Genomic DNA, 20,362 nt, shown 5'->3' with positions numbered 1-20,362 from the left:
TAGGTGTATGAGCTTCTGAGTGGGTAAGTGAGTGGGTGCCTTAGTGTGTAAGTGGAAAAAAACTTTTTGGGGCATTTTCAAACTCATAACAGGTCCCTCAGAGACCTCCACAATGCACCCATGGAGTCAGGGTACCCCTACCCTGAACCCCTCTATACTTTCTAACCGTTTTTCCCATTCCCTGAAACCATGTCCTGCTTTATAAAAGGGTGGCTGCAACTTTCTAGACAGGTTGCAGCCAGCCAATCACAGCACTGCTCTTGGAGCATGGATTTGCGAACCTCCACATTGACATCGCAGAGGATCCAAGTCCCTAGACATGCAAATATGGATTTATTTTCATAACTGTAAAAACTACTGAATGTATGTACACCTGGGCGGGTGCTGAAATTATACCTATTTTTAAAAAGGGTTCTCCTCTCCTCCCTGCCAAAAAATATTTGCCCACATACTCCTGGGGTGTCTCCAGAGATGGATGGACGAGCATAATGTCCTTAGCCCCCTCCAAGTCAGGTTTAGAGCAAAGATCTCTACAACTGATCACATTATATTGGAAATCTGCGTGTACAGAGAGTGGCAGCCTCTATTTAATATTTGTGGACCTAAAATCTGCATTTAACCTGGTACCGAGGGAAAAACTATGGGCAATCCTATTGGCTATGGGTGTCCCAGCATACCTTTGTCACCAGCTGAAACGTTTACACGAAGGAACTTTTGTCCATATTAGGTATGGCAAAAATGGTGAACTCACAGCCCCGCTACCTGTAGAAAGAGGTGTACGCCAAGGCTGTGTCCTGGCCCGACCCTTTTTTGCCTTTTTATCAACGACTTAGTTGAGTTGTTGAATGCAGGGAAGGACATTGATGCCCCCAAGCTAGCGAATCGCAAAATACCTGTTATAATGTTCACGGACCGCACCCTCCTTCTTTCAAAATCACCCATGGGAATCCAGAGGGCCATTAACATTTTTAATGTTTTTTGTGGTCTGGAGATCAACCGACAGAAAACAAAGTACATAGTATTCAACGCAAGCAATAGTACCCGGACAAATCCCTGTCTAGATGGAAGAACATTAGAGAGGGTGTCCATCTTCGAGTCTCTTGGGATTACGTTCACTGAAAAAATGGGGCACGCAAATTAGGAAAGCAAGCCTAAAGCTAGTCCAGATAACTGGGGGTCTGACAAAGGCATATAGGAGTTGTACCCACAAATTTGTTGGCCCAGCAGTAGAAATCTACAATGCACAAGCCAGGGGTGTCGCACTATATGGTGCTGAAATCTGGGGCCATTGTCCATCGGGCTCTTTATCGAGCATTGAGAATTCCTTTGCTAGGCAACTATTGGGTCTTCCCCCTAGCTCTCCCCGAATGGACCTTGGGATCAGACCAATCGCAGATGAAGCTGCTCTCACACCCCTCTTATTTTGGCGATGTCTGTGGAGTACCCTGTAATTGGCTGCATATAGGGACGAACTGAGTGAAGTTCTGAGCCAACAGGGCATGGGCAAATTAACATGGTTGGCATACATTAAGAACACCTGTGTTGCCTTGGGTAGGGGCATCTTATGGAGCAATGCAGAAGAAACCTGCCCCATAACCTCTAGGAAGGACCTGATGGAGAGTTATATGGAGCATAAACGTGCCCAAATACAGGGGAGCCCCATTGCTGGCCGGTTGACCCTAGGGTTTCTATAAGTAAAAGACCAATATAGACTGGAACCTGTCTTGGACGACATCCAGCCTCTCCTGGCCAAGAAGTTATATCTGCAGTTCAGACATAGGGTGCTCCCGTTGCGTGCTTTCGCAAATAAGTGGGCAGGCTCATCTAACTTGGGTTGCCCAGCCTGTAACAACGCAGAGGAGATGGAATATCATGTGATATGTTTTTGTCAAGGATGCAAGAGGGTGAGGATCCGATGGCTTAATCAGTTATGTAGAACCTTGGGGTCCAGAGACTGTAGTGAGGTTTTTAGGTTATTGAGATGTGACACCCTCATAACCATTGTGTTCTCCATATCACTTTTTTTATTCTCTATGTGGTGTACACGCAGGGCTATCTTAAAGATAAATTCATGGGACAGGCCGATTTATCGGTTTATATCTTTTAAACGCGGCCTTGATCTTTTCTCCTTTTTCTTTATTTTTCAATTCAAATGAAATCAATTTATGACTTTTAACGATCTTTTTCTTAACTATAATGTGATGTATAAATTGCTTTTATATTTTTCCATTTAATCTATTGTCAAATGTTGCTGGGAGAGGGCCACCTTGATTGCACCGAAAATGTTGGTATTGGATTATTGTAATGGCCTTTGTGCTGCTTATGTATTGCACACACCAGTGGCGTAAAGATAATTGAGGGGGCCCCCCTGCAAGGGATTTGGAGGGGCCCCATCCGGGCTCTATCCGGAGCTCCCCAATCCAAGTGCAGTGCTGAGGGGGCCCCCCTGGAGCTTGGGGCCCCCCTCACTGTGGGGGATGCGGGGGCCTGTGTTAGGCCCCTGGCACACACACTTTATAGACCATGGTCTAAGAATAAAAGTAAAACCCACCATGCTGCTGATGTATTTCCCATGCACTTTATTGATAACAATACCCATAGGTTAATTTCAGGCCCCCAGAGCCAGGTTTCAGGGATAGTTGAGTAGTACAGGATTATTGCAATGATTTTCTTTCTGTCTAGGCATTGCATATGCACTCAACTGTCCCTGGTTATTCGAGCAATGTAAATGCCATTAAGCTGTTCAATTTAAGTATTGTACATTCACCTAATCGAATTCTATATCTATAGTTGAGTGATGCTGGTTCTCTGCAATACCCACCTTGCTGGTCACGCACTTGCACTTTATTGAAGACAATTGTTCGAACAATGCAACGGCCACCATGCTGCTAATATATTGCATATGTACTTTATGACTTGCACATTTATAGAATAGCTTCTGGCATGTTGAGGCTGGTCAGTGGGATAGACGAGTACGTTATGCAATATGACTGTAAGTCTATGTCAACAATGTGCTACTTGGTGCCTCACACAGAGTAATGGTTATTTTTATTAAGTTAAATGTAATGTACTGTGTTTTTATCTGTGCTTTTATGGCCATACAGGCCAAAATAAAGTTCTTTTGATGATGATGATGATTTACACCAAATATTGCAATGCGATAAGTATCCCATTCACGCGAGTTTAAGCTATTGGCATTGTAAATTACAATGCTATTTATTTATGTTTAAGGTTTAAAACATAAATAAAAGGCATTGTCATTTACAATACTAATAGCATAAACTCTCACAAATGCGGGACATGTTACATTGCAATAAAGGAACTTCTCTACCGCTTGTTAGATTGTAAATATCAGAGGAAGAGACCGGCCTGCGATGTCTTCAAAGTAGTGATAAATAGTGCAGTGAAGAAGATGTGTAAGTGTTGTAAATTACACAGACACAAAGTGTGAAGTGAGAGTTACATATGATCTGAGCTATACCACTAACAAAGTGCTCCAACACCTTTCGCTCTGTGATTACACTGTCACAGCTCAGGAGGAAGAGCGGGAGGGGGAGGCTATTTCCTGCCCTCTCTGGGATTTGTGTGTGCAGTGTGGCATTGCGTAATGTCATTGCTATATTTGGCCTCATAAAAAACACTCTAGCTGTAGTAGGGCCTTGGCTTCACCGACCTGGTGCGGGGCGGCCTGTGCTTTAGAGTAGGCATGGAGGGAGAGTGGGTGGTCTCGGCTGCAGCTCCGGTCTTGTGCAGTGCCCCTGCTATTACTAGTGAGCGAGAAGCACTGAGGTGGTGGTATTGGTATTGGTGGTGGTGGTATTGGTGGTGGTGTGGTATTGGTGGTGGTGGTAGTGGTATTGGTGGTGGTGGTTTTGGTGGTGGTGGTATCGGTGATGCTGGTATTGGTGGTGGTGGCATTGGTGGTATTGGTGGTGATGGTATTGGTGGTGATGGTCTTGGTGGTGGTATTGATGGTGTTATTGGTATTGGTGGTGATGGTATTGGTAGTGATGGTATTGGTGGTGGGGTATTGGTGGTGGTATCGGTGATGGTGGTGGTGGCATTGGTGGTGGTGGTGGTACTGGTGATATTTGTGGTGGTGGTGGTATAGGTGGTGGTGGAATTGGAGGTGAAATTGGTATTGGTGGTGGTATTGGTATTGGTGGTGGTGGTGGTATTGGAGGTGGTATTGTTGGTGGTGGTAATAGTGGTGGTATTGGTGGTGGTGGTGGTAGAGGTGGTAGTTGTAGTGGTGGTGGCATTGGTGGTATTGGTGGTGGTGAAATTGGTGGTGGTGGTATTGGTGGTGGTGATGATATTGGTGGTGGTATTGGTGGCAGTGGTGGAGGTATTGGTGGTGGTGGTTTTGATGGTGGTATTAGTGGTATTGGTGGTGGTGGTAGTATTGGTGGTGGTGGTGGTATTGATGGTGGTGGTGGTACTGGTGGTATTTGTGCTGGTGGTGGTGGTATAGGTGGTGGTGGGATTGGTGGTGAAATTGATATTGGTGGTGGGATTGGTATTGGTGGTGGTGGTATTGGTGGTGGTGGTATTGGTGGTGGTATTGGAGGTGGTATTGTTGGTGATGGTATTAGTGGTGTTATTGGTGGTGGTGGTACTGGTGCTGGTGGTATTGGTGGTGGTAGTGGTAGAGGTGGTAGTGGTAGTGGTGGTGGTGGCACTGGTGGTATTGTGGTTGTTATATTGGTGGTGGTGATGATATTAGTGGTGGTATTGGTGGTGGCATTCGTATTTGCGGTGGTATTGATATTAGCGGTAGTGGTGTTGGGTGTGGTGGTATTGGCGGTGGTGATAATGAGGTGGTATTGGTGGTGGTATTGGTGGTGGTATTGGTGGTGGTATTGGTGGTTGTGGTAATGGTGGTGGTGGTATTGGTGTAGTGGTATTGGTGGTGGTGGTATTGGTAGTGGTGGTGGTATTGGGGGTGGTGGTGGTTTTGGTGGTGGTGGTATTGGTGATATTGGTGGTGGTGGTATTGGTGGTATGGATGGTAGTGCTACTGGTGGTGGTGGTAATTGTGGTGTTGGTGGTGGTGGTACTGGTGGTGGAGGTGGTGGTATTGGTGGTGGTGGAAGTGGTGGTGAAATTGGTATTGGTGGTGGTATTGGTATTGGTGGTGGTGGTATTGGTGGTGGTGGTATTGGTGGTATTGGTGGTGGTATTGGAGGTGGTATTGTTGGTGATGGTATTAGTGGTGTTATTGGTGGTGATGGTACTGGTGCTGGTGGTATTGGTGGTGGTGGTGGTAGAGGTGGTAGTGGTAGTGGTGGTGGTGGCACTGGTGGTATTGTGGTTGTTGTATTGGTGGTGGTGATGATATTAGTGGTGGTATTGGTGGTGGCATTCGTATTTGCGGTGGTCTTGATATTAGCGGTAGTGGTGTTGGGTGTGGTGGTATTGGCGGTGGTGATAATGAGGTGGTATTGGTGGTGGTATTGTGGTGGTGGTGGTATTGGTGGAGGTATTGGTGGTTGTGGTAATGGTGGTGGTGGTATTGGTGTAGTGGTATTGGTGGTGGTGGTGGTATTGGTAGTGGTGGTGGTATTGGGGGTGGTGGTGGTTTTGGTGGTGGTGGTATTGGTGATATTGGTGGTGGTGGTATTGGTGGTATGGATGGTAGTGCTACTGGTGGTGGTGGTAATTGTGGTGTTGGTGGTGGTGGTATTGGTGGTGGAGGTGGTGGTATTGGTGGTGGTGGAGGTGGTGGTATTGATGGTGGTGGTGGTGGTATTGGTGATGGTGGTATTGGTGGTGGTGGTATTGGTAGTGGTGGTGGTATTGGTGGTGGTGGTGTTGTTGTTGTTGTTAATAAAACAGGCTTTTGAAAACAACTCGTTAGGTGGCTTATTACAGATAACCTGCAACAGATTTGTGCTGTTGTCAGTTTCAGCCCATTAGCATATGTTTATGTGCTACCTGGAATTCACATGACTTAATTTGCCAATCATTTCTAAAATCATTTCACTTGGGAGGGTGAAACAGACACAAGATAATGCCTGGTTAAAGTGATTGAAAGTGGGCACCCGTGTTACGGGGCGGCCCTGCTGCTTAAAAAACCACAAGCGGTTTCCGCCGAAGCAGGCATGTCCAGCCTGCAGTAAGAGAAACTCAATAAAGTAAATAGTGCTTACAGACTAAATAACAGGTCCTGTGTAACAACCAAAGTAAAGGGGCCAGTAGCCATGGGAGGTTACAAATGAAGGCAAGGCCGTACTAAGGAGGGACTAACAAGTCTAATAATGATTCCGAAGGCAGCATTTACGAAAGACAATGACACAAGCCAATAAAAAATATGGGATGAGAGTGGGCACAGCTACTCTCCCATACTCTACAACATCAGTCTCACAGAGAGAGTAGCGCATGCGCACTGCCACTAGGATCGACTTAAAAAGCACTCTTTCTAAACCAAGTTCTAGCTTTCTGCCAAATGTTTTGTAATTCTGTCAAGTGGTTCGGGCTGTAGTCATGTCTGAAATCCTATGGGAATTAAGATGGAAAATTAACTTTTTTTATCCCCCCCTTTTTCTCGGACCCGGCTTTCCAATGCACAACTAGAATCACCGGGGCACTATTTGCAGAAAATGTCATGAAGATACATCGAATGCTGCAAAAGATATATGCAAGTCATAGATATGGGCAGGCTGCTGGGCCAGAGAGGACCAAATTGGTTTGGACTGAGCACAGACACTCTCTGCCCAAGAGAACAAAAAGAAACTGAGTATAAATATTGGGGCCCAGACCCCAGAACTTTAGAACTCACTTGGATCAAGGAACCTGCCAAGAAGAAGCTGGAAAAACTGCCAGGAGGAGTACTGCCCATTTGCTGTGTTGTAGCGTTGCTGGGTTGGCCTGCAGTCACTGCTTCTATCTTGGGCAGTAAAAAGACTGGACTGAACTTCCTTCACTTGTCACTGAGTATCTCCAAGGGCTTGAACTAGAGCTTCCCTCCTGTTTACAAAGTCTCAGGGACAGCAAAGACTTCACTTACATCTGGGTACAGCCTCTGGAACAGTGGGTTTTAGTTTCCACAGAGGGGGAAAGCGGCCAACACCGTCACCAACACCACTGCTGGCTCTATCTTCTGAAGGCACCACAGTAGGCATCTCTGCACTTCGCACTGCAACCCTGGTTTCACCGACGACTACGCCCGTCGTCACCACCGAGCCTATGCTTGCACTGCGATCTGTGGGCACCGCACTCTGCACCTCCTGGTCTCACTGACGGCGTTGCTGCATGCTGACCTAGACACCAGTAGCTGCACTGTGGATTGAGGGCCCTGCTCGTAAGTCACATGATGCACCGCCCCTTCCAACACCACAATCTGTGCCGACCAACGCCAGCTCCATCAATCGCCACTGCCACTTGCACCGTGACCTGTCAGCACAGCAATGAGCATCGCCCCGCTTCGCACCACAGCCCTGGTCTCACAAACACTGCTCGATGACCATCACCGAGCTGCTGCCTGCACCATGACTTGAGGGCACCGCACGCTGCAACGCTTCACATCGCAACTGCGATGGTTGCCGTGCCTGGCCGGCACCAACGTGATCGGCCGCAACCTAAGGTACTGTTTACGAGTCTGCTAACACAGACGCCGGTTCGCACCGACGTGGTCGGAAGGTACTGTTAGAATCTGTAGTTTTCTTTCTCGGCTATAAAGAACTCCATTTTTAAGTCATTCTTGCAAAGTGCATATTTTTGATTACAGTATGTTGGTCTTTTATCATTTTGGTCTTGTTTGCACAGATAAATATTGGTCAATTCTCTAAAACTGATGTGGTGTCCTTTTTTTGTGTTTTCACTGTATTACTGTGTGTTATGTGCAAATGCTTCACACATTGCCTCTGCTCATTCCAAGCTACCAATGGGGTGAGCAGGGGTTATTTTAGAAGTGTATCACCCGTCTCCTGACTAGATGGAAGGGCCCCGATTTGAACTAAGATGCAAACCATTGCCAACTAGAGACCCCCATGTCTAACCTTGGTTGTCAGCGGTGATGATAGGACTTGCGTTTGCACTTGACCAACTGTGATTGTTGTACACTACTACCATATCGCAGATTACTATGTACCATACACTGGTTCTTTATGCCCTATTTTTGATCATGCCATTTGTTGAGAACTTGAACTTGCTATTGCATCAAGCCTGAGTTAAGAGCATCATGCGTTGCATCCTTGGAAGTGGCCTTTGAATAGTAGAGGTTAGAAGCCTACAACATGAAGGTGTTGAAGCCTATTTGCAAGAACTTAAAAGTTGTACACTACTACCGTATCGCAGATTACTACGTACCATACACTGGTTCTTTATGCCCTATTTTTGATCGTGCCATTTGTTGAGAACTTGAACTTGCTATTGCATCAAGCCTGAGTTAAGAGCATCATGCGTTGCATCCTTGGAAGTGGCCTTTGAATAGTAGAGGTTAGAAGCCTACAACATGAAGGTGTTGAAGCCTATTTGAAAGAACAACTTAAAAGTCCAAATCAGGGGCCTCACCAGGAAAGAGGAGCTACAAAAAGCGCTGAGGACCTAGGTAGCAGCTAGACATGCCTGTTGGCAGTCTGGAGATCTCAGTGTGGAGACGGAGGAGCTTATTTTTGGCTGGATGTGCTGGTTGAAGGGGGGGAACCAGCCAGGCCAGGCAGCAGTGGCTTGTCCCCAGAGAAGCTGGAGAACAGGTGGTAGGCAAGGAAGTTTGAACTAGAAAAACCCTGGCTGAAGAATGAGAGGGAAGACCAAAGAATAGTCATGGAAGAAAGGAGGATGATCTTGGATCATGGATTAAGGAGCCAGAGCTAAGAAGTAGGTCTAGCACAGATGGTGGCAGCAATTCCTTAGTGCACTCATATAGAATTCTATGCATCTCCAAGAATGTAGGCAAGGAATTCAAGAAGGGGGATGACATACAAAGGTAGTTTCAGGGTTCTGTGTCATCTATCCAAATAAATGGGTCCCTGAAAAGAATTGGGGAGAAGGATTGTGGCCTCTTTTCCCAGATGAAGGGAGGGACACCTTTATAGCTTTGGGTAAGGGGCAAAGCCTCACCTACACTGACATAAAGGAAGCCCTCCTCACCATGTGTGGTCTCACTCCTAGGAAAACTGATGCAAACACTTGGTTGGAATGTATTGATTCTTTTTGCAGGTCACTGGTTGGTTGGGTAAAGGGCAGTAATGTGACAGATTTTCAAGGGCTCTACAATTTGATTGCATGGGAGAACTTGCCCAGTCTATGTTTTGCAGGGCTGCACCAGCATTTGACTATTGGTAAGTTACCACAGAAAGCTTGCTATGGAGGCGGACAACTGGGTGAGTACCAGGGTCCACAAGAAGGTGTATGGGGGAGACTTTGGCAAAGGTGGGCAGGGTAAAACACAGGAGTTCTCTCAAGGGCCCTAAACTAATACCCAGGGTATTGGTTCACATCCCCCAGGTGATAAGAAACAAGGAGTCTCTTCAGGGAAGCCTGCAGAGACTGCCCCCTGCAAGTGATATGCCTGTGAGCTGCTGGGTTACTTGAAGGGGGACCCCAGGTGTCCCAAGAGGGCACTGCCACCCACCGGTGGTCAGTCCAAGGTGTTGGCTAGTGTAGCACTTGGGGATGAGAAGTACCCACAGGAGAGTGGGGATCCTGCAGAAATGATCCTCGTCTCACTAGGGGACAGTGAGATGGTCCCAGGAAACCAGGTGCTTGCTAACACTAAGAAATACAGTGCCTGGGTGACCATCAATGGGAGAAGGGTAGAGGCTCTCAGAGATACTGGAGCCAGTTTGACCTCAGTCCGGTGTCACCTGGTCTCTGAGGAGCAAGTAGTCCCCGGGGCATTCCACCAAGTAGTAGCTGTGGACAACTGAGAGTACCCATGTTTGATGGAGCAGTATCCCTTTGAAGGGGAGGGGCGTCTCTGGTCCGTTGAGGGTGGTTGTGAGCCCTACCATGCCTATAGATTGTCTGCTAGGTAACGACCTGGAGCAGTCCTTGTGGGAGGATGTTGAGCTCAGGTCTCAATTGGAGATGCTTGGGTTGCATGACCACTCTGTCAATGGCAGTCCGCAAGGGAGATCAGAAGGACTTGGATCCTGAAACGGTGCCCCAGGTCCCTGCCAAGAGAAAGGGCAGGGGCACAGCAAACCCTTCACTGAGGTACCCACGGTCCAGGTGGAGGCTGGACTTGAGGGGGACTCCCCGGTATCTGCAGGGGAGCAAGTGGCTGAACTGGGGGACTCTTATGAGCTGACCCCTTGGCAGCAAGAAGGTGGTCCCTACAGGAAAGACTTCTGCAAGGAGTAGACAGAATGCCTTTCTCATGAGGTTTTGCGGCAGAAGGCAGCTGGTGATCAGTCTAGATCACACTGGATCTACTGAGAGATAAGTCTCCTATACAGCGAGCTTATTGTCGCTGAGCCTGGGTTAGCCCATGTGCCGGTGGTACCCTAGTGCTTCAGGACCTTCCTACTGGGTCGAACCCATGATGTGTCTTTGGCTGGACATTTGGGCAGTCTTGTCGCTTACTTCTTTTGGTCCTGAATGTGAAAGTAGTCAGATGCACATTGCAGGTCTTGCCAAACTTACCGGGCAAGTGGGAGGAAGTGTAAGGCTCATCCCCAATCTTTTCCAGTTGTAGGAACCCCTTTTGAAAGGGTTGGGATGGACATTGTGGGGCCACTGGATCCCAAGACAGCCAAGGGCAACAGGTACATCCTATTCTTGGTGTACCATGCCCCCCGGTACCTGAAGGCTATCCCTCTCAAGACGACGATGGCACCAGTGGTGGGCAGGGCGCTAATGGGGATCTTTTTTTTAAACTTTATTTTATAATTTATACATATTTATCCATTACAGTAGCCATGTTGTAGTATCATGACGCATATAACCAGAGCAAACGTCTTGAATATAAAAAGAGAACAAACAGAGAGACATGTCCATAGCCAGTGAACAAGACATTGTAGTCACATGCCAGTTGGATAATCATACATATAACATACTCTGTACACTTTGAATTAGACCAGCTTAACAGTAATCATCTAGCATTAACATATTTCACACTTATGTTGTATATCCAAATTCTCTTGTACTCCCTACGAGGCTGGGGAATGCGTGTGTCATGCGACTCACTGTGGATTCAGCCCTCCCTCTGTCTTCCCTTTCTTCCCTCTTTGCTTCATCTGCAGCCCTGCATCTAAGGTATGCTTAATATGGTTCTCAGATATCTCGCGGTCTGCAGCATAGTGGCCTAAGGGTGTTGTAGTTCTACAACAGACCAGTGAACCACTCTGCTAAGGTAGGTAGTGGCCCCTTCATCCATTGCATGGCCACTCTCCTTTTTGGGAGTAATATGCCGAATGCAACCAATCTGCGGGATGCCAGGGGCACTTCTTTGTCGTATACTAGAAGGTTTAATAGATAAGGGTGTTTCTGATATGTCCCGTTGTGCCCTGGTTACAGCTGCCCAAAATGAAAGGACCCTGGGACAGTCCCAAGCCGAATGACTAAAGTTGGCTCCCCCACCCCACATCTCATACAGCTGTCGTCTTCCCTCAATCCATATTTGTGCAGTCGCACTGGGGTGTAATAGACTCTGTGGATATATTTGAAGTGTATTAAATGGTGTCTGCTGTTCTGCTAGATAGACTTTGTGACAGAGCAGCAATATGACAACTGTTCATCCAGTATGACAATACTTAGCTCTTCCTGCCATTCCTTACATGATTTCGCCTGGGTGGGGTTAGGATCAGATCTTGCGAGTGCATATAATATTGAAATACCGTACCGTGGGGACTGGGTTTGCAATAAGTATGTCAATGAAGCAAACTCCAGAGGCTCTGTCATATTTTCTCCCAGCTTAGCACACAGTGACTGTCTAACTGGATAATAATGATATCTAGTAAGTGGTGGTATCCCGGGTGCCACTGTCTGAATCTGCTTCCAGGAGCAGACCATCCATATTTTTTATGTTTAGTGTGTGAAGCACCTGTATTACTGCCTTGTCTCAAGGAGAACCAGCCACACCACTCTACTGGTAGTGTAGGGGAATAAAGAAATGTAATCTTCTGCATATCTGCTAGGTTGCAGTTAAGAGGAGATCCCAAATGATGAAGCATGCCACCTCGGTGGGTGATGGGATCCTGTCCTCTTTAAGAGGACTCCCTTTATAGTTCCACGTCCTGTTGAGTTGTACCAGTCAGTTTACACTTATCTCTGTAAGAGACCCGCAGACTTTTGGATTTTGTAGATATGGTAGGGGGACTTATCCGTGCTGGTCTGTGAATCTCCCTCAGACCCTTCAACCCACCCGGTTTTTTAATACTGTATTTTTACCCTGTGAGATGACCTCTCAATTTGGTCAAGGAAGGCTGGGAGACAGCTCCCAGGAAAACACCCCAGGATGTATTTAGCTACATGCTGGCCTTCATGAACCAAACTTTGTTCTTCAGGAAACTCGCTCAGGTGAACCTAGAAGCAAGCCAGAAAGAGGTGAAAAGCTGGTGTGACCAGAATGCCACTCTGGCAGAGTTTCAGTCTGGCCAGTGTGGGTCATGGCCCCAGTCGAACCTTGTACCTTGCAGGACTTGGCCTTTTGAGGTGGGGGAGTGCAAAAGTGATGTCACCTACCTGGTGAATTTGCAGACTCCCAGGAACCCTTTGAGGGTCCTCCATGTGAACCGACTCAAGCCTCACTTTGAGAGGTCCAAAGTAAGCATGCTCTTGGCGACAGATGATGGGGGGGAATAGGAGAGGGAACCTCACCTTGACCTCCTGTCTACCAAGGAGCACAATGGGTCAGTAGAAGGTGTGATCCTCTCCCCTCCACTGACCCCAGAGAAGCAGAGTGACTGTCGCCAATTGCTGGGGCAGTTCGCCACGCTGTTCTCCCTGACCCCAGGTGTTACTTACTGGTGTACCCATGATGTGGACACTCATGACAGCCCTCCTGTGAAACACAAGATTTACAGGTTGACTGACCGGGTCAGAGCCAGGATCAAAGAGAAGGTCTCTAAGATGTTGGCATTAGGGGTGATAGAGCCCTCCAACAGTCCTTGGGCCAGCCTAGGGGTCTTGGTCCCAAAGGCTGCTGCAACCGGTGCCACTCCTGAACTGCGGCTCTGCGTGGACTACCGTGGGCTCAAAGTCATCACTAGGGCTGATGTGTACCCCATCCCCAGAGCTGATGAGCTCATTGATAGGTTGGGAGCTGCCAAGTTCCACAGCACATTTGATTAGACGTCTGGGTACTAGCAGATTGCCTTAACCAAGGGGGCCATGGAGAGGTCAGCATTTTCAATTTCAGAGGGGCACTACCTGTTTTGGGTGAGTCCCTTTGGGTTGAAGAATTCCCCTGCCACCTTTCAGAGGTTGGTCAGCCAGGTGTTGGCTGGGCTGGATGATTTCAGTGCCACCTACCTGGACGACATTGTGGTGTTCAGTTCTAGCTGGGAAGAACACTTGCAACACCTTTGGGAAGTGTTGAAGGCTCTGCAGAGGGCAGGCCTCAAGGTCAAGGCCAGTAAGTGCCAGATCGGGCAGGGATCGGTGGTGTACTTAGGGTACCAGGTAGGAAGTGGCCAGGTGATGCCCCTACAGCCTAAGATTGGCACCATTCTAGCTTGGGACCCAGACAGAGGTGAGGGCCTTTTTAGATCTTACCGGCTACTTTAGGAGGTTTGTCAAAGGCTATGGCACCATTGTTGCCCCCTTGACAGTGCTGACTTCCAGGAAGTATCCCAGGAAGGTGATCTGGACTGATGCCTGCCAGAAAGCTTTTGATGCCCGTGTTCAAGTCACCCGACTTCTCCAAGGAATTCGTAGTGTAGACTGATGCTTCAGAGCATGGTGGTGGGAGCAGTGCTCTCACATCTGAACGATGAGGTCCTAGAACAGCCTGTAGTCTTCCTTAGCAGGAGCCTACTCCCCAGGGAACATAGGTGGAGTGCCATAGAGAGAGAGAAGCTTTTGCTGTGGTCTGGACACTGAAGAGGCCAGGACTATACCTGTTTGCGGCTCACTTCCAAGTTCAGACAGACCACAGGCTCCTCAGATGGTTAATGCAGATGAGGGGTGAGAACTCAAAACTGTTGAGGTGGTCCATCTCCCTACAGGGAATGGACTTTACAGTGGAACACCGCCCTGCACAGAACATGCTAACGCTGATGGTCTGTCCAGATTCTTTTCGTCTTAGTGAAGAGAACTCCAAGGAGGTTGCGTAGTTCTCCCTACTTTCAGCTGGAGGGGATAGGTGTTAGACCTGGCATCTTTTGGCATGTTTCCCCAGTCTTTTTGCTTTCTGGCCTCCTGGTTTTGACTCTGCTTTTACTGGATTAGTGTCTCTGTGCACTTTCTCACTGCTGGACAGTGTTAAAGTGCAAGTGCTCTTATCGTAAATTGTATTATGGATTGGTGTTTCCATAATTGGCATATTTGATTTACTGGTAAGTCCCTAGTAAGTGCACTTAGAGTGCTAGGATCTGTAAATTAAATGCTGCTAGTGGGCCTGCAACACTGATTGTACCACCCACACGAGTAGCCTTTCAAATGGTTCTCAGACTTGCCACTGCAGTGTCTGCGTGCAGTTTTTAGTGCCATGTTGACTTGGCAAGTGCACCCACTTGCCAAGTCCTAACCTTCCCTTTTATTACATGTGAGTCACCCCTAAGGTAGGCCCAAGTTACCTCTATGGGCCGGGTGCAGTGTATTTGATAGGTAGGACATGTAGTGGTGTGGGTGACAATTCCTGATAGTGAAATACAGTATATTTCATGTTTCAATATTGAAAAGCTACCTGTCTAATACGATAGAATGGGAAGTACTGGGTAACATTTTACGAGTATATATTCCAATTGGGAAAAGATTGAGACATTGAGTTTAGTATGCTTGACTCAGAATGTAGAGAGGCATCTTTTAGTAAAGATGATTTGTCTGTTCTGTGTTTGAAAATACATTTTTAGAAAGTAGATATTTTTTTGCTTAGCCATCCTGTGTGCCTCTGCTGGGTAGTGGATTGACTGTCTGGCTTTGAAGTGACAGGGACAGGGGATGTGCATTTTCTTCAGACAGCCAGTGGAGAGGTTGAGGTGTGTCCTACCTTTCCTGGATGAGTCAGGGATGAGCTGAATAGACCTGGGCTGCATTTAGAATAGTGGGAGGAGATTTCCTTGGACTTGAATGGGCCTGGTCTGAATTGAACAATGCTGTCTCCACCTCCTGCCAGGAAGCTAGGCCAGACAGGACCAAACTGGTTTGGACTGAACACAGACACTCTCTGCCCAATAGAACAATGAGACACTGAGTATAAATATTGGGGCCCAGACCCCAGAACTTTAGAACTCGCTTGGATCAAGGAACGTGCCAAGAAGAAGAGCTGGAAGAACTGCCAGGAGGAGTACTGCCACTTTGCTGTGTTGTTGCTTTGCTGGGTTGGCCTGCAGTCGCTGCTTTTGTCTTGGGCAGTGAAAGGGTTGGACTGAACATTCTTCACTTGTCGATGAGCATCTCCAAGGTTTTGAAATAGAGCTTGCCTCCTGTTCATCAAGTCTTAGAGACAGCTAAGACTTCACTTACCTCTGGGTACCGCTCCTGGAACCGTGGGTTTCAGTTGCCACAGAGGCTGGCTCCGTGTCCTGAAGTCATTCTTGCAAAGTGCATATGTTTGATTGCTGTATGCAGGTCTTTTATCATTTTGGTCTTGTTTGCACAGATAATTATTGGTTATTTTTCTAAAACTAGTGTGGTGTCTTTTTGTAGTGTTTTCACTGTACTACTGTGTTTTATGTGAAAATAATTTAAACATTGCCTCTGAGATAAGCCTAACTGCTTGTGCCAAGCTACCAAGGGCATGAGCAGGGGTTATTTTCGAAGTTTATCCCCCTTATCCTGACTAGAAGGGAGGGTCGCTATTTGGACAAAGGTGCAAACCATTGCCAACCAGAGACCCCGATTTCTAACAATGTATCACTGCCACATTCTCTGTGATTATGACAATTATTATAAGGTTGGAGAGCATAAACACACATCCAGTAATTGCTAGACAATTAATATGTTCCACAGCTTTATCTATTTGTTCATTATAGTAGGTATCCAGCAAACTCTTGTATTAGAATCTTTCTTTGCCTAGTTGGAAAGAAATATTGACTCCAGTGGAGTGCCAAAGTTTTAGTGGCAATGGAATGGATTTTCCTTCACCGCTAAGACTTTCAAAGGACTCATTTGTGTGGGCAAATTGCTGACGCAAATTTAAAGGGGTCGACTTACAAAAGCATTTGTGATTATGGAAAGTAGTACTACGGGGGAACTCTTTTACTTACTCTTACATGCCTTTATGAATCAGCCTCAACATCTCTAACAGTAAGAGTGCAAAGAGGGCACTGTATGTTTTATCTGTACTAACTGTATATGAATAGGCAGTGACTATTCTAATTTTATTCTCATTTCAGATGTTTTGGAGCCAAGTCACACAGGCATTTGAATTATGCTTAATAACAGAGAGTACTTAAAAGAGTAATAAAAATACTACTCGAAGTGCTCCAAAATGAACTGACCCCTCAAGCATTATTCCCTCTATATAAACATTATTACATTTCATGTTCTGATTTTTGTATGTTGGCTGAATTTCACTTTCTGATTGTTGTATGTTGGCTGAATTGCACTTTCTGATTGTTGTATGTTGGTAGACTGTTCAATAAGAATGATCTCAAATCAACTGTAACTCACCCTGTGGCTATAATACATCTTGTCAGAAACTGGTTCTGGCCCATGCAAATATTTTTAGACCCTTGATGTAACAGAATGCATTCGTTTTTTGGATGTAATCCTTCTATAAATAAGAGCTCATATTATTATCAAGGTTCCAATCTCTGGTCTTCTCTTGCTTCTAAGTTAGACATAATATCAGTGAACCCATTTATGAGCAAACATAAGATAAAATGTAAATATTTGAAAATCAAAACCTATTTTATTGACATATTGTGAGTTTCTAACTAGTTTCAATCATTGTCTTCAATCATTGTCTAGACTCCTAATAACTGCTAGAACCCCCAGTAAAGTAATGCGTGGCAAGTTTCCAATTCTCATGCTAGTCATTGAGTCCGCTCGCTTGAAGACGACACTCAAAGTTTACAGTTCGGAGTCTGTACTTTGGAAGCCATGCTTTTGTGGTCATCGTTTTCGAGCTTTAGTTTGGTACCCACGTCCCTCAAAGAAAAGGGCGAAGAAAAATAAATAAAAGATGGTTGTGACATAAATGTCAGCAGTGTGTTAGTAACCTGTTATTAGTGACACATGTTCTTCTGTATCTTCCGAACATTCCATGCCTGTGTGATATAAATATAATAAAAAGATTGATTATTTGCCATTCCCGCCATAATCCTCTCCATTGTATCCTGGTGTCTGTGCTCTAGTGTCACGTGTCATACTGTGCTTTGTTCAGAACCCTATGCTTGAGATGTAGCTGTAAGGTGCATTGTTGGTCCCTAGAGATAGGTTTGAGCTACACCAAATACCTAAAATAAACACATTTCAAAGCCACTTTTATCCCTTGGTCACTCTGTCCTACAAAACACTCATCATGTCTGAAGCCCTCTTTAATAGACACTTTCAGTGTGGATGTTCTTAAGATTCCTGATCCCCAGTCAGCCATGGAAAGTTACCATTGCCCACTGAACTTAGAAGGCTAGAGGCGAAGAAGTCCTCTTTGTAGAATGGTTAGAGAACCATCAAACAAGTAACCCACTGAATGGAAGTGCGAAATAAATACACCTGTAAACCAGAAACTAGTCGACTATTCATTTGATAGTTAATCTTGACTACTTACTATACCCAGTACAACAGTGTCAATTGCAGTGGTTTACTATTTGTTTTGAATGCTAATTTCAAGAGGAAAGGATCTACTATAAGATAGGTCATGTATTCCACACCAAGGACAGACAGGGTGCTTATTAATTAACAACACTGGATGTGGTTGATGTACAAAGGATTCCTAAATGGAATATTTCACAACTTATTTCAACACAGTTACCGTTACAGTCATTCAGACACAGTCTCTTGGACCGAATTAATCTTCAAGTCTTTGCACATGTCATTTCATTAGTATATTATATGGGGTGGTTCATAAGAGCCAAAAGCCAACCCAGTAATTGCACAAGAGCTCTTGAGAGTTGAGATATTTTGTAATCATTTGATGAACCAATCAAGGTAATTTAAATGTATTCCTGTGTTAAGATATAATTTTCCCACTTATGTCTAGATATCACATGTGCCTTTACATCAGACAATAGCATGCCATAAGACCTCCAATGTGGTTTGATGGAGGTAAATACAAAGAGATCGAAATTTCAGTTGTATTTTTCATGTTGTTGAAAACTGGGTTTAGACACTCTTGGGCGAATTAGAGCTTGCAGAACGTAGGGTATTCCACCTTAATATCGACTGCAAAATGTTGTGATGCCAGAATATCGTGTCAAAAATATTGAGGACACAAATATTAAGATGGTGAGTTTATAAAGGGTACGTAGAGATTGTATTTTACTTAACTCTACATATATGCATCTTGACTATCTATCTATCTATCTATCTATCTGTCTGTCTGTCTGTCTGTCTGTCTGTCTGTCTGTCTGTCTGTCTGTCTGTCTGTCTGTCTGTCTGTCTGTCTGTCTATCTATCTATCTATCTGTCTATCAATCTGTCTATCTACATATAGGTGGAATTAACAATGGTAAATCTATACTTAGCTATATGCACTTAACTTCACAATATTTTTGCCCTCAGTATTCTTGACACAATATTCTGGTACCACAAACTTTTTGCTTTCAATATTTCGACACGCAACCAGAGGCAGATATACCGTCTTTCATACGTAAAGTGCATTGATGTATATGTGCTCTAAATAGGGAGGACAGAACATCAACTGCTTTATGACAAATGTTAATCTTGCATCTAACTCTAAATCACGCCCTTGGCCTTTGCTGTATCAATGAGAAAAATATCTCAAAGACATGTAAAAAATATCAAAGGTGTAAAAGAGGAAGGTAGAGCAGCATTGTTTTCTTATGTGTTTAATAAAGAACAGGGAAATAATAAATACAAGCAAGAGATGTTTATGCATAAAAATGGAGTAAAGCAGAAGGACATGTGTCTGTTTAACAGATATCTGTGAGAACCATGGATTCCAAAAGCCCTCTGTCGAAGGACAGCGGAGCAGGTACAGATGAAGATGTCTGAATAGGAGAGTGTTTGCTTTTCTTCTCTAGAGGACAGCTCACTAACGGGTGTCATTCAGCCCACTCCAGTGTTGTCGACTAGTACCAGTCTCTCATCCCTTTCATGTAAGGTAAGAATAATCGGCTAAGAAAGTGTGATCTCCCCATGCCCACTGGTGGGCATGCAGTGTTCAATATTCATTGGACTTGGGGACCAGGTAAATACAGACTTCACAGAGATTAGGATGAAGTAAATGGGTGAGTAAGAATGACAGTCAACAAGTGTGTGAGCAAGTGAGTGAGTGAGCGAGTTATAGTATTCACATGTGAGTTGTTGTGGGTCTTCATTCTTGGCTCAGTGGTAAAGTCATGAAACAGACATTGGCAGTGGGTGTGTTTCCCTAAGGCACATGAGATTACGGGCACAGGTGCTAATAGTTTTATATTCTTTGAGAGTACACAATCTCCCTATATTTGAGTCATAAACTATTTTCTTATTACAGGTATGTTCTGACATCAGAACGCACCTTCAGTAAGAAAAGCACATCCCTAGTTACTTTTAGTAACTTATTATTATAAGTGAATAAGGACTTATGTGATGTTGCCCCTGCTGCCACCTTTGTGACCTGAAGTGTGGGAAGAAGATACCCTTGTCTAAAGGGAAGAGTCACAGCGAAGAGATGCCACATATTGTGGGCCTGCAGCAGAGGAGAAGATGGGGCTAGCCAGGGCCATGTAGTGTGGCCAGCAACAGAGAGGAAGGCGAGGAAGAACAGTAGTCAAGAATAGCATGGGCCATGCACTATAATTAGGAGGCAAAAGAGAACTCTAGGATGACAGGGACTCACAAATTATATGGCATAACATAACCTGTCAACTGGGAATAAGAATATAGAAAGTCATAGGCCACTCCTCTCTATGCTATTCCACTCTACACCACTCCACTCTGTGCCACTCCAATCTGCACCACTCCATTGTATGCTACACCACTCAACTGTACACCACTCCATTCAATGCAACTTCACTCTGTCATTCCATTTGCACAACAACACTGGACCTCACTCCACTGTATGCCCCTCCATTCAAAGCCACCCCACTCAAGCCACTCAATTGTATGCTGTTCTACTCAATGCGCGCCACTCTACGCTATTCCACTC

The sequence above is a fragment of the Triturus cristatus genome, chromosome 4_2 (assembly GCF_964204655.1).
Source record: "Triturus cristatus chromosome 4_2, aTriCri1.1, whole genome shotgun sequence".
Lineage (NCBI taxonomy): Eukaryota > Metazoa > Chordata > Amphibia > Caudata > Salamandridae > Triturus > Triturus cristatus.
Note: the sequence above shows the minus strand (reverse complement) of the source record.